Source organism: Musca domestica, unplaced genomic scaffold (assembly GCF_030504385.1).
Source record: "Musca domestica strain aabys unplaced genomic scaffold, Musca_domestica.polishedcontigs.V.1.1 29, whole genome shotgun sequence".
NCBI lineage: Eukaryota > Metazoa > Arthropoda > Insecta > Diptera > Muscidae > Musca > Musca domestica.
The window spans coordinates 5,800,784-5,816,945 of NW_026712296.1; the positions used below are offsets into that span (position 1 = coordinate 5,800,784).

The 16,162-nt window shown below is 31.4% G+C and overlaps 1 protein-coding gene across 1 annotated transcript in view; it reads left to right on the top strand.

The window, feature by feature from the left end:
• Positions 1-16,162, top strand: part of LOC101896860 (connectin) — a 176,550-nt gene that overhangs the window by 112,930 nt on the left and 47,458 nt on the right. The window lies entirely within an intron of this gene.

Below are 16,162 nucleotides of genomic sequence, written 5' to 3' on the forward strand. Positions count from 1 at the left end.
AAAGCAAATAGTCTTCCATACATATGTGTTTGGATGTAGCTTTTTATTTCAGTTATTTATGAACGGCAAAGGCAAAAAGGGGTTTTAAAATGAAACAAGTTTTAGGTAACATATGCCCTCAAGTCTCATTTATTATTTTTTATGTTTATTGATATGACCTTTCGTTGTTATGCCCTACACGAGAATATATGTCTGTATTTTATAAATTTAAAGCTATTTGTGCAGCATTGGTGATAGTAAGTACAGCTTTCTATTGATTGAAAAATATGATGTAGGGAGTTTTCAAGACAATAGAGTAAAACGTATGGATGTTGAAACGAACGAAAATTTTAGTTGAAAGTAAAAAATTATTGTTCATTTTATATTTTGTACATACATGTTGTATGTTGTACAGTTTTCGATCAATATTATCAGCAGCAATTTTTTTGGATAATAAACAATATAGTAATATTTTTCCAATTAAAATTTTGCAAAAGTATGTATTTAAATTTAACAAGTAAGCAAAGGCTATAGTTGTGCGGGGCTGACCATGGTTCGAAGTCCCCTTATGTCCAAATCCATTTTGGAAGATTTCGTTTTAGATACAATGTCATTAACTTTCCTCTGATGCGAAATCCCGTGTCAAATAGTTTTAAATCGAGCGATTACAAATTAGAAAATTATTAATTTTTTAGTCCATTTGAACCCCTAAATGTACATCTTAAGAAAAATAGGCTTTGATTCTGACCCTAACGCTACCGCCATACAAAATTTCGTGAGGATCGGACGATAATTGTGACATGCATATAATACCCTCAAAACGTAGTGTTGCGGGGTGTAAAAAAATAAAATTCAAAATCAAATTGAAAAAATCGCATTGCTATATTTCTCCGCGAACTTATTAGATTTTATGCGTTTCTGGCAAGAGACTATTCCGAATTGATGAGAATTGTGAAAATCGGCCCAGCGGTTCTCGACTTATAGGTAGAATAAATAAGATCTGTTCTTTTACATATATATTTTACCTATTTTGCTATATATCCGATTTCTTGGCTATTAGCATCACTTTAGAGGTCAGAAGTGACCTCTTAATGAATTAGTGATTTGGCTGGGATTAAAAATTTTGGCGGTTTAGTGAAAATTTTCTTATTACGTAACATAAAAGTAGTGTTGTAGGGTATAAAAATAACAACGTATGACATTGAAATATTCGGTACTGAAGTAGAATTTTGTATTCTATAATTTATTCTTTTTCAAAACATTATTTATTTCAAAACACGAATTCCGTTTTTTTTCTTATCTTAATGGCATTTCGAGGCTGCCAGATTTAGTTTTAGCATGGAAATTACTCTTAGGCCAAACAAATGAATTTTAATGATTAGATACGATTTCTGTCTGTCACTGACGGTCACGACTGATTAGAATTGTGGGCCATCTAAAATGTCAGCTTTCGGTACTCATTCCTGGAAACTGCCAAAATGGAAGACGCCAAAAAATAGTATGACACATTACCAGTAAAATAAAATCGAACAATTCATAATGAAGTAGTATTTTCTCTTTTTCATTTGAAGAAGTCCACGTGGAGTCATGAAAGATGTACTTTGTTCTTCACATTTCAACAACATCCGATTTGTATCAATGTCACTGAATTTATTACATGTAACATTTGTGAATTTGATTTTGTAGATAGATCTTTGGTATTTACATTGCATAGCCTCTTCCTTGTCGTAATAATTTATGCAGACATGAATACGAATAAGCATGACTCATGCCTACATAAGCAATGTTAAAGAAATTTCTGACTTACTTGTTACAGACTTTCGTTCACACAATCATAAGATTAATGATTTTCTGTTTGAGTATATTAAACCACATTTATTGTATTACTTTCAGGATATTCACATTTTAATGAGGAAGACCCTGAAAATTATTTTTGAAATAAATAGGTTTTCATGTTGCCTAGAAGGGAGCAGTGTGGAAATTACAATTTTCTAATTATTATTATTCAATGAACAATACGTATTTTCATAGATGTGTATTCTCGGTTGACGGGTGCGATAATAGATCACATTTATCATTTCATATTAATATATTTCAGGTCATTTATTTGTGTTCAGCAATCATAAGAATGGATCTAATAAAATAATGAGGGTGTTTGTTCGTCAACTTTGCCTAGTACATAATCATCTGTTTGCCAATAGAGTTGAAAGTGTGTTGGAATGGGCAAAAATATGTACATATTTCAGAAATATAAACATTTTCCTAAAAGATAATGTGAAAGTAAGGAAAGTTCAGGCGGGCCGACTTTATGATACCATCTACTACAATGAGCTAGAGCTACCTGTTACAAATAAACGTTCATAGTGGGCATTGATGGACCGTACCAATTATGAAGCTTTTTGGAATGCGTATTATAGCTTTTGAGCAGTCGTAATCTGGAATCAGAGGGAACTAAAATTTAGGAGGTATATCCAACTTTTTTTTATCAATTTCCACAAAATTTGATGGCGACATTTGTTTCTCTCCTATTAATATTGCATGATATGACTTTGAGAAGGATTATATCAAGAAATAGATATCGGAGCAGTAGATATATGGGAACCGAGTGTAAATGCCGTATTTACTTCCAGTATTAATACAGTTGAATGTGCAATTTTGATGCACAACAACCCTCAAATTGGATGGGAGCTATATCCAAATCTAAACCAATTTAAGTAAAATTTGTCAGAGATATTTCTAAGCTGTATCTGATATTGTTGTGGAGTGCATATTACAAATGTGAGGGACTAAAGCACCAAATCGGTTGAATAATAGATATAACCATATTCTAACCGATTTTCACAAATTTTGATGTGCTTGCTTCTAGGTTGAATTCGGTATGATGTGCCAAAATTCAGGTCATTTGGCCTGATATTGGCCATATGGTGCATAATTAACCTGAAGTCGGATAAAGCTATATATAAGAGCTATATCCAATTTGTACCGATCTTGATGATATTTGGCAAAGGTATTTCTGAGCTGTATATCTGGTTTTAATATCATTTTTGTAGAATACATATTAAGAATGTGAGCGACTATAGCTATATCTGAACCGATTTTCCCCAAATTGTAAATAAATGCTTCTGGGATGAATTCGATCCAATGTGCCGAAATCCACGAATATTATACATATGGCGATAATAAAATAGAAATCGGACGAAAATATATATGGGAGCTCTGTCTAAATCGATATTTACCGATAATTAACAAAATTGCCAGACATTCTTCTGGATTGAAATTCATTTGATTCGAACTGATATTACGCATTTGGTGCACATTAAATAGGACGGTATTCAAACGGAATTCAAACGTGTTCCAGTTTAAACTACAAATACAAGAAGAATGTACGGAAAATTCTGTTAAACTTTTCAAAAAAAAAAAAAAAAAAAAAAAATGGGTGAGGCAGTTATATGGGGGCCATAACAAAACGGGAACCTATATAGACAATTTTATGCTTCAAGGATTTTAATCGATCAAATCTTCTTAAATAAAATACTAAGCACTTAAATATTATTCAATGTTTCGCCACCGGAGGTAGAACCCATTATGACCTACAAATACCAATTTTTAGACAAATCCGGGGAATATTGTAGCAAAAATCATCAAAATACCGAATACCGGGAGGTACCTTCATTTTGGGGGCTATACTAAAAAGGTAGACATATACATACTACCTTTGGCCAAAATCCAATCGTGAAAATCTAAATAGTCATATTGCAATATTAAAAGGTTTGAATTTTTATGAATTTTCAATATGAAATTTGTAAAAAATGTCGTACACACATACTCAATAGACTCAATACTACTACGAGCTATATAAATTCCTATGGCATCTTGATCTGATATTTGTGGTGTTCATCTTTTCCATTCAATAGCTGTACGTAGTGTTTTTCGATGTTAATAAAAATAGAATATCTGAAAAAAAAAATTACCTCCCAGAAGTAAGGTCGGTAATATTTTGCCCTACGTTGGCCCTTCAATCACTTTTGTTTGTCGTATAACCCTATAAAAATTCTTACTTCCGGTCTACAATCAACTCATTAGCATATGAATATTCCATCATTTAAATATTATTTATTTTTTATTTTTCTGAATAGATGAATTTTTGTTTTGTTTTCTTACATCAGTGACATATACGCACATTGTAATAACCATTAATCAAACATACATGCATACATACATATGTGAATTTAAACTCAAGTTGTTTGCTTTGCTTTATTTTGTATGTATGAAATATGGTTATGCAAATCTTTATTATCCACAGCGAAATGATCGCACAAAGCTATAAATTTATAGAATTCAATTTCCTTACGGATATACTATGTAATGTGAAGTCTACAATGAATTCATAAATAAGACTCGCACATTTACGCTTCAAGCAAAAGTACGTAGGGTCTAAACAAATTTCTGAGTATAAAATTTATTTAAAGGGAAAGCTTGTGAAATTAGACATTGATAGGGAAAGGGTATTTTCAGGGTATCTATTCATTGGAAAACCGACTTAAGCTTTCTAAATTCTTACATGTAACTTTTATCAATGTGGTTTACCTACATTTATTGATTAGTCTGAATATTATTAGACAAAATTTACTAATCGAAATTATTTTATTTTTCTTTATAGGTAAGATACAGAAAATTGAAGCAAACAATAAGTGAGTTATATGAATGTGGTTGGTAGAAATCTATCTCCCTCTCTGCTTTATTTAATTTATCTTTTTTAGTTTAAAAGAATTTTAGGGAAAATATAAAGAAATAAAAAATGAATTTTTTTGACGGTTCATATTGGTAATTTAGATATTATTTTCGTATTAGGGCTTTACAACGCTTTAAATTCGAAATGGGTTATAACAAATCTATAAAAGCTATATCTCAATCGATTTCCACTAAACTTGACAGATGTTTTTCCTTTTCATCCAATTATCATTGCTTTGGTATCATTTTTTTTACATCAAATTAGAAGGAAATACATATGGGAGATATATCCAAATCTGAACCGATTTCGAAAAAAAACCAGTAAGGAAAGCTCAAAAGTCGGGCGGGGCCGACTATATGATACCCTACACCACTACGCGTATTTAGTAGAGCTCTCGTAAAAAGGTTTATACAGGGCATTTCAGAGCTCTATGAGATATTTGGTACAAAATCAAAATCTATCTAATTCTATCGTGCATTTTACGAACTATAGCTATCTCTGAACCGGGTTTCTCCAAATTTGACGTATTAGCTTCTGGACTGAATTCGGTCTTATGTACGAAAATTCATGCCATTTGGGCTGATATTTGCCATTTGATGCACAATTAACACGAAATCGGATGAAGATATATATGGGAGGCATATCCAAATCGGAACTGATTTTAATAAAATTAAAATCAACTATTTTTGGGCTTTATCTGATATCTGGTACCAAATATCATTCCTGTGGAGTGCATATTACGAATGTGAGGGACTTAAAGACCAAATCGGATGAAAGATATATATGGGAGCTATAGCTATATTTGAACCGATATTTACTAAAATTGGTGTACTTGCTTCTAAGCTGGTTTCGGTCGGATTTGCCAAATTGAAGCTATTACGGCCATTTGGTGGTCAATCACCCGAAATCGGATGAAGATATATATGGGAGCTATATCCAAATCTGAACCGATTTCGATAAAATTTAAAACAGCTATTCCTGTGCTCAATCTAATACCTGGTACCAAATATCACGGTTGTGGAGTGAATATTACGAATGTAAGGGACTAAACCACTAAATCGGATGAAACATATATATGGTTGCTATATCTATATCTGAACCGATTTTCACTAAATTCGACATACTTGCTTCTAGGCTGAATTTGGTCCGATGTACTAAAATTTGATATACTTGCTTCTAGGCCGAACTCGGTTGGGTGTGCCAAAATACAGGTAATTTGGACTGATAGTGGACATTTGGTGCACATTTAACCCGAAATCGGATGAAGATATATATGGGAGCTATATCTAAATTTGATCCGATTCTCACCAATTTCAATAGGGTTCGTCCTTGGGCCAAAAACATATTGTTTGGAAAATTTCATCTCAATCGGATAATAAATGCGACCTGCATTTTGTTCACAAGAATACATGGACAGACGGACGGACGGACAGACGGACTGACATGCATAAATCGACCCAGAAAGTGATTCTATGAAGGTTCTCAAAAGTAACTATTGGTCTATCTCGTTTCCTTCTCCATGTTACAAACAAATGCACAAAGACATAATACCCTTACCACTATGTGGTGTAGGGTATAAAAACTTGAAAAGAATATTTTTAGTATGTACCAATATCTTGTACCGGAAAAACTTGTTATGGGAGACTTAGATAAACAATCGGATGAATCATATATATGGGATTCTTGATGAAACATATGTATGGACTTGATTCTTGGCTAAATTTGTTGGTTTGTACCAAAATGCATCCCATTTGGGCTAATATTGCACATTTGGCGAACAGGTTACTTGAAATCGAACAAAAATGTAAATTACAATAAATCCGAATTGTACTTTGTTTACAAAATGCACAAAATTTAAATAACCTGCACCCTTCGGCGGGAATTTGGAAATTTGCAAAAAAAAAAAAAAATAATAATGCTGTTAAAATCATAAACAAGTGAAAAAGCTGTTAAGTTCGACAGGGCCGAACTTTTTATACCCTTCACCATTTGGAAGAAACTTCAAACTTTTCAAAAAAAAAAAAAAAAAAAAAAAAAAAATCCGTTAAAAAAATTTCTACAACTGATAAATCGTTATATGGGGGCTATACGAAGACGTGGTCCAGCATAAGTAATTTGTGTCATAGACAGTAGTAATGGTTTCGAACTTTATATTCGAAATTTGTAACAATTCCGGTGAATAATGTCATAAAAGTCATGAAAATAGCGAATACTGCGGATACCGTTATATGGGCGGTAAAGTACTTCTAGGAGGTAAAGTACTTAGAAGTAACCCCTTGTGGGGATTTAAGAACAATTCCATAGAAAAATTGGCTGAATTGGAGTTATCGTTATACGGGGGCTATACTATACGATATTGTGGACCTACATAGATAATTCTCTTCCAGGGGATAAAGTGCTTACAAGGAACTCCTTTTGTGGATTTTCGGATAATTGCATTTAAAAATGTGGCTAAAATATCGAATATCGGGAGCTGCCGTTATATGGGGGACCGATATAGTTAATCTTCGAACTTGACCTGCAGACAAGAGACAGACGGTCTAAATCGTCTAAAATTATTATTTCGATGAGTTACAAACGGAATGATGAACTTTATATACCCTCTATACTATGTATGGTGGAGGGTATAAAAATACCGAATATAGGGATTTGCCGTTATGTTGGAGTCTATACCAAGACGTGGACATGCATAGGAAAGTTTTATCATAGGTCATTACAATATTCATATACGAAACTTGAAAAAATTCCGGTGAATAATGTACAAAAAACGTTAAAATACCAAATATAGGGTGGTACCGTTGGCATATACGTATACGTGGACCTGCATACACAGTTTCCTGTAACAGGCTGCAGTACCTATAACAAATTCCAAATACATTAACATCCCAAAATATCGAATATAGGGATGTATCGTTATATGAGATATTCGAAGACGTGGAACAGCATATGCAGTATTCTGTCACAGGTTGTACCCATAACGAACTGCAAATACGAAATCATAAAAGTTATACGAATATGATATATGAAGGGGTTTGGAAAGTTCTTTGTTTGTAAGTCGATAAATCTCAGCTATTTTATGGAATTTGTGCTATGTAATTTTTGTCGGAAATACTAATAAATATAGCAACTTTCCACCAATTTCAAAATGTTAGTCTGGTTCGTATGAAAAGTATGAAACAAATTGTATTTACCTAGGCATACATAGCTGCTTTATTAATATTTTTATTTTTTTTGCCAAAATAACAACATTTCATCCTTTGCCATCGTTTAAGGGATGATTTAGAATAAAAATTGAAAATATCTTAATTTCTCTTGGTGCTTACTAGCTCATATTTCTTTCACATTTTTAATTTGTGTAGATGTAAATCAGCACAAACATATTTTTAAATTAATTTTATTTTATGTACACAAGTTACATTTGTGTTTGTTGTATTAACATTAATAATTCCGAACAAAACTTGTAAGGGCAACAGAAAATACTTTTGTACGGTTACACAACATAGGAAATTGAAATGAGAACGATATTTATCAAAGAACATGATTAACAACAACAACTACTACAACAACTAATCAGTGGGTTATAGCTTGTCTAAAGGATGTAAACGTATATTGATGGAAATTTATTAAACTGGAATAGCAAGACCAAACTCATCAGACTCACATATCGAGACCATTCCAAACTCATTCATCTTTAACGAAGCCACAAATCAAGGATTTAAGCAAACGTAGGCCCAAACACGACACACACAAACAAACACTGAATATTTACGACCAGCGTACACACAGGAAGTGCTCGCTCGTATGCTTCAGACGTAGAATGTTGTATCCATATTGAGATGTTTCTTTTCCTTTGGTGTTCGATGGAGCGGTTCATCTGAAGGTAAATCTGCTTTAAGCATCACTTGAAAAGTTGTTTCCGAAGGATAACAAAACAATCAACAACATCACCCATCAACACCATAAATGAGTAATGCTCAGCAAACAACAATTCAAAAACTGTTATAAGTTTGTAGAATCTGTATTCAATGCGTGGCAGATATGTGTTGGGGAAATTTTGTGTGGTTTCATCAAAGCAAAGTTAATGTTTCAAGAAAACTCGCATCGTACTTTTGATTAAAACGTTTGTACAGGCGAGTCTACGTAAATGAAACAAATAAAGTTTCTCTTTCGGAATTTTTCTGAAAAACAATTCCAAAGCAAACTTGTTGCTTTCTTTATATCCAGCATGAAAACAAAAACAAATACATGCTATAATAATTGTACGAAGTAATTTTTTTGAAAATTAAAACACACACTGCGTAAGCTAACATGCCAAATAATAGTTTTATGGAGCATTAATCGTCGAATGTTTAAGTGCCTTAAGGCGAACACGGAATACCACAAGAACAACTTCATGTAGAGTCTTCAATATATAAACCAGGCTTGGACAAACAAGAACAAGATACATGTTCATGGATGATATTAGAATTTCATCGTTATAACAAAAAAAAAAAAAAATAAATAAAAAATAAATAAATAATAAATTATAATAACAATAATATAATAATAATAATAATAATAATAATATAATAATAATAATAATAATAATAATAATAATAATAATAATAATAATAATAATAATAATAATAATAATAATAATAATAATAATAATAATAATAATAATAATAATAATAATAATAATAATAATAATAATAATACTAATAATAATAATAATAATAATAATAATAATAATAATAATAATAATAATAATAATAATAATAATAATAATAATAATAATAATAATAATAATAATAATAATAATAATAATAATAATAATAATAATAATAATAATAATAATAATAATAATAATAATAATAATAATAATAATAATATAATAATAATAATAATAATAATAATAATAATAATAATAATAATAATAATATAATAATAATAATAATAATAATATAATAATAATAATAATAATAATAATAATAATAATAATAATAATAATAATAATAATAATAATAATAATAATAATAATATAATAATAATAATAATATAATAATAATAATAATAATAATAATAATAATAATAATAATAATAATAATAATAATAATAATAATAATAATAATAATAATAATAATAATAATAATAATAATAATAATAATAATAATAATAATAATAATAATAATAATAATAATAATAATAATAATAATAATAATAATAATAATAATAATAATAATAATAATAATAATAATAATATAATAATAATAATAATAATAATAATAATAATAATAATAATAATAATAATAATAATAATAATAATAATAATAATAATAATAATAATAATAATAATAATAATAATAATAATAATAATAATAATAATAATATAATAATATAATAATAATAATAATAATAATAATAATAATAATAATAATAATAATAATAATAATAATAATAATAATAATAATAATAATAATAATAATAATAATAATAATAATAATAATAATAATAATAATAATAATAATAATAATAATAATAATAATAATAATAATAATAATACTAATAATAATAATAATAATAATAATAATAATAATAATAATAATAATAATAATAATAATAATAATAATAATAATAATAATAATAATAATAATAATAATAATAATAATAATAATAATAACAAGTAAGCAAAGGCTACAGTCGAGCGGGGCCGACCGTTGAATACCCTACAACACTATAATAAATGATACAGTTTATATAGGCCAGATACTCGAAAGAACTCCACAAGATATTGTGACAAATAATAAAAAAAAAACAACCATCAGGTTTCGTTTTCTAATTTTCGAATAATAGCAACTTAAACTAATTTGCTCATTTCCAATTTATTGGTAGATGTTGCACGTAAATGGTCTTCCTAGATCTGGAACCAATATTTCCCAAAAACTTATAATCTCTCAGAAGTGGCAAAAGATTAACATTTAGTATTGGTTTTTGACTGAAATGCATCTATATGAGATACAGACATTTGACTATATTCTTCAACAAAATCAGCGTTAACAAAATAGTCAGAAGTGCGTCTTTCCTGTATTTGTGAATTCTCCAAAAAGTCACTGGAATGGACATTTTCGTATTTTGTCTACTAAAGTTGGCAAACTATTTCACACATTGAATATTTTTGGATGGCCATCCAAAACTGCTTGGCTTTTGCAATGTCCGGTAACCCCCATTCAAATGTGCGTGAGGATCGGGCGATAATTACGACCTGCTGACAATTTTGCAGTTTTGTTGGTCCATTTCAACCCCTAAATATATGGCGATCATCTCCAAAAAGAGTAAGCTTCTATTCTGACCCTCATCTTATCCCCACGCAAAATTTCGTAAGGATCGGCCCATAAATGCGATCTGTATATGATATCCTGATATCCTAACTACATAGTTTTGTTAGCTGTAGAAATATTACCAAATGTTTAATTCAAAATCAAAATATGCCAAAAATATGACAAAACTGAAAAAATATAAGAAAATTTTACAAAATCAATATTTTCATCTTTAGAGAGATATTTTTATGCGATTTTTTTAGACGTATCTTCTTTCCTGCCAAGAGGCCATTCTGAATTAATGAGAACTGTCGAAATCAGTTCAGCCGTTCTCGACATATAAGAGATCTTTCAAGCATATCTTCTTTGATAGACATATATATTGCACATATTTTGCTATATATCCGATTTGTTGGATGTTAACATCAATGTAAAGATCAGAAGTAACCTTGTCATGGCTTTGTGATTTCGCCGGGTTTTAAAATATTCGCGGTTTAATGAAAAATTTTGAATTTTTTCAATACAAAATATATGGTCTATTTTACCCGCTAAATATCATCCAATGACCACCCAATTTGGTAGGCTTCTTTCCCGCCCTAAACACTAGCTACATGCGAAATTGGCGATCATCTCCAAAAGAAATAGGCTTCTATTCTGACCCTAACCCCACCTTCGTGCAAAATTTCGTTAGGATCGGGCCATAATTGCGACCTGTAGCGTGATTACAAATTAACATGGACAGACGGACGGACGGACATACATAGCTAGATCGACTCAGCTCGGCGAGCTAAGAAGATCCATATATACTTTCCCATCTGGGAAACCAATATTTCGAGGTGTTACATACATTCTGGCCCAATCAAACTTATAATACCCCCAACACATAGTGCTGTAGGGTATAAAAATATTTATTGAAACCCGGTACGGTATACCTAGAGTTTCACCAAATGGTAAAATTCATGCTTGTATTAAATATATATGGTGAGCAACTCATATTTCAATTTAAGCTGATATTACATATATGGTGAGCAATAACCGCAAAATCGGACGAAGATGTATATCGAAGCTATATACATAAAAAAACTGCAACAAAGTGAAACGCCATAATTTTTACAATTTATTTTTTTTTTAATTTTATTGAATAAAAGCAAAGAATGTCGGAAATAGAATCAAATTTTAGAATAAGTTTAGATTGGTCACCTTTCGCACGAATTATGGTCTTCAAACGGCCAATGGAACCGTGACACTCTGCCCGAATGTTGCTCTACCGAATGGAATATTGTGATATGTTCAGCTCATGAGCCATTTTCGGCCACTGCGACGCGGGTTTCGATCAAATCGCTTCTTTATTTTTCGAACTATTTCTGCTGATGTTTCTGTTTTCTTCCGTCCACTTCCTTGACGTCGGACTACGCTACTAGTATCGCGGTAACGAGCGATGGTACGAGATACAAAAGATTTATTTACATTTAAATGCTGGAGTGCTCTAACGATAGCCACTTGTGGTTTTCCAGCCAATTATAAAGAAATCACACTAAAACGCTTGAATTCCACCACGAATAACTTTTTATCTGGGAAAAATAATGAGCTGTCACTGGAATAATTTTAACAGCTGTCGGAAGAGTGGCTTAGAAATGACATCAGTCTGAAGTTGGTTGCAGTTTTTCCATTTCATCGTCTTTATATGGGAGCTATATCCTAATCTGATCAGATCTCGATAAAATTTGACGGAGGTATTTTTGAGCTCCAAAAGTTGCCTGGTACTGAATATCATTCTTGTGGAGTGCATATTACGCATGTAAGGGAGCTAGAAATTTGATGTACTTGCTTGTAGACTGAATTCGGTCGGATGTGCTGAAATGCAGGTCATTTGGACTGATATTGGCCGTTTGGTACACAATTAACCCGCAGATATATATGGGAACTATATCTAATTTTGAACCGATTCCAACTAAATTCAATAGGGTTCGTCCTTGGGCCAAATAAATATTATTTCAAAAATTGTATTTTAATCGGATAATAAATACGACCTGCATTTTGTTCACAAAAATACATGGACTGTCTGACGTGCATAAATCAACTCAGAAAGTGATTCTATGAAGATCCTCAAAAGTAACTATGGGTCTCTCTCTTACTTCTCCATGTTACATACAGATGCATAAAGCCATAGTACCCTTGCCAATCTGTTGTATAGGGTTATATCCCATTTTGATCTAAAAACATCTTCACTATTTCTTTCGATTTATTTATTGCACAGTTAATTTGTTCGGCCCAAAATTTATTGCATTTTTCGAATTTCGTTGAAATCTATCTAGCTGAAATCAGTTATCGTTGAATGTATTGCAATAATCTGGAATCGATTGTATTTATTTACAACAGCGTCATTGCCATAATCATCATTTCATCATCACATTCATCAAAGAAGCCAGTTAGATGGCTTTGGTTTGTTTATTTCTGGGATAAATACGCTCCAAACAAAATAAATATGAACTACACACTCTGCAAAAAGAACCTCCGCAAAAAGTCAATGCCTAAATTTATGCCAATCACTTTTATGTCCTTAAGCCGAGTAGATTGATTGAATTGTTTCAGCTATAATACTTAAAGATAAGATGCCGTTGTGTATATTTGAGTAAGAAAAACTGAAACGAAGCAAATTTCTCTTTTTATCTGCTGGATAATGTACGATATAAGATTAAGCCCGCCGATATTGAATGAGAGAATACAAAGACCGAAAAACAGACAAATAACGTTTGCTAGTCATGCAATAAAGACTGATTGCCGAACTCGTCTGTAATATATTGATGTGAATGGTTGAATAGAAATCATTGTATCGGAAAAGCACATATCGTGTCTATTAAAATGTGGGCATTATTTTTTCGAAACATTTACGTTTTTCTAATTAAATATCAAAATAGTTTTGAAATGTTTAAAAACTACGGAAAAAAGGAATATTTTTTCTAAAATATGTTTAATGGCGTGTATAAGCTGATGATTATGATATTTTACAAATAGATGATGTGTTTGAAAAGATTAAAAGTTAAAAGTTCATAAATATGAATAAATCTTTCATGTCTCGTACCAGCGTGTGTCTCGTTACCGTGATACTGGTAGCGTAGCCCGACGTCAAGGAAGTGGACGGAAGAAAACAGTAAAATCAGCACAAATGGTTCGAAAAGTAAAGAAGTCACTTGAACTTAAACCGCAACAGAAAGAAAATAGACTCAAAAGAGCTAAAGAGTTGCTTCGCTTGGCCGAAGGTGGTGAAATGCTGAATTTTGTTTTCTCCGATGAGAAAACATTCGTTGTCAAGCAGTTTGTAAAAAAACAAAATGATCGTGTTTACTTCCCAAAGAGGTCAGCTGAAAATGTGCACCTTCGTTTGGCCACCAGAACTCAAGCGCCGACCATGGTGATGGTGCAGACCGCCATAACAGCCGATGGTCGCTATCCGCTCGTGGAAATCGCGAAAATATTCTGGAGAGTGTATTAAAGCCTTGGGCACGCAAACATTTTGGCCGCAGACATTGGACATTCCAACAGGACTCAGTACCCTCGCACTCAGCACGCAAAATCCACCCAAGAATGGTTACAAACTGAGGTTCCTCGCTTCATTTCCATCGCACAATGGCTACCAAAATCTTCGGATACCAATCCGTTGAACTATTGTGGCTGGAGTATTTTGGAAAGCAAGGTTGGCACTAAAAAATACCAAGATGTCGATCACCTCAAGCAAACGCTTTGCTGGGAATGGGCCTAATACCGCAGAGCAACATTCGGGCAGCGTGTGACGGTTTCATTGGCCATTTGAAGGCCATAATTCTTGCCAAAGGTGACCAATTCGATTAAATCTAAGCTTATTCTAAAATTTGATGCTATTTCCGAAATTTTTTGCTTTCATTCGATAAAATTAAAAAAAAATATTGTAAAAATTATGGCTTTTGACTTTGTTGCAGTTTTTTATGTCACCGTGTATGTGATTTGACGGGGATGACAACTATTCGATGTTTAGGGGAAATTCTCGTATTCTTTGACATAAAAGTTTTAGATAAAAGTTTATTTTAGCGGGTAAAACGCTTAATATTTTACACCGCTGAACTCTAACACTATAGTTGTAGCCTGTAGATCAACAGAAAAATCAGGAAATATTTTTAATAATAATCTCCCAAAACAGTAGGCTTCTTCGTATATCCCAAAACAGTAGGCTTCTATTCTGGTTATCCTCACCTCCATTTTCAATTTCGTGAGGATCGGGCCATAAAAAGTAAAGTAAAATTTCACGTTTTTCCTACCTCGTAGGAAATATATCAACTCTAGAAGATGTTAGCCAACGCCATTGCTTTAGCTTTACTACTGCTAACAATTTTCATTTGCTAAATATTTTGTCTCTAATATTTTATCTCTGAAATTTCCTATTTCTCGCATTATTGGTAAAGTTTAGAGAATTTCAAAATTGTTGGTATAAGCATTGTCTTGTTCTACACGTGTGTTAATTTTATAACCTTCCTAAATCCATATAGAGCCATATCGTTAAAAAATCAATGTACACATGGTTTTTACTGCTTACTGCTGAAAAAACGTGATTCCGAACTAATACAAATCTACCTAAGTGCGAACATTCTTGTTACTAAATAAGAATTAATGACCGTTCTTGATCTTTGCACCATTGACTCTCAGAGCTGGGCGCTAATATCCTTCTGCAATATGTTTTACTTCAAATATTTTCTTAAGGTCCTTCTTTGCAATTATTTACTTTCAGTTTCTCTTCAATTTTCAGTTTTGTCATCCGGCAAAAACAGAAGTTGCTTTTCCTAATAAATAACCGGCACATTAATTTTCATTAACTAAAGTATTTATTATTAACAAAAGATGGCTTATTTGGTGTCTGCCAGTCTGTTGCTAATTTATTGGTGGCAGTGACAGTGCCATAATGAAATGTATTTGGATAATTTATAAATGTCTTTTGTTTGGGTCCTTGAACAGTGAGCACTTGTCGTTACTACTTCAAGACATTTGCTAATTTATTCTTCAACTCCTCATTTCACGCTGCCAACGACGAAGACAGCAGAGATAAGGGGTATATACTGCTAATATTGACAATAAAGTTGTATAAATGTTTAATGAGAATTGCTACATTATTTTGAAAGCAATTGAA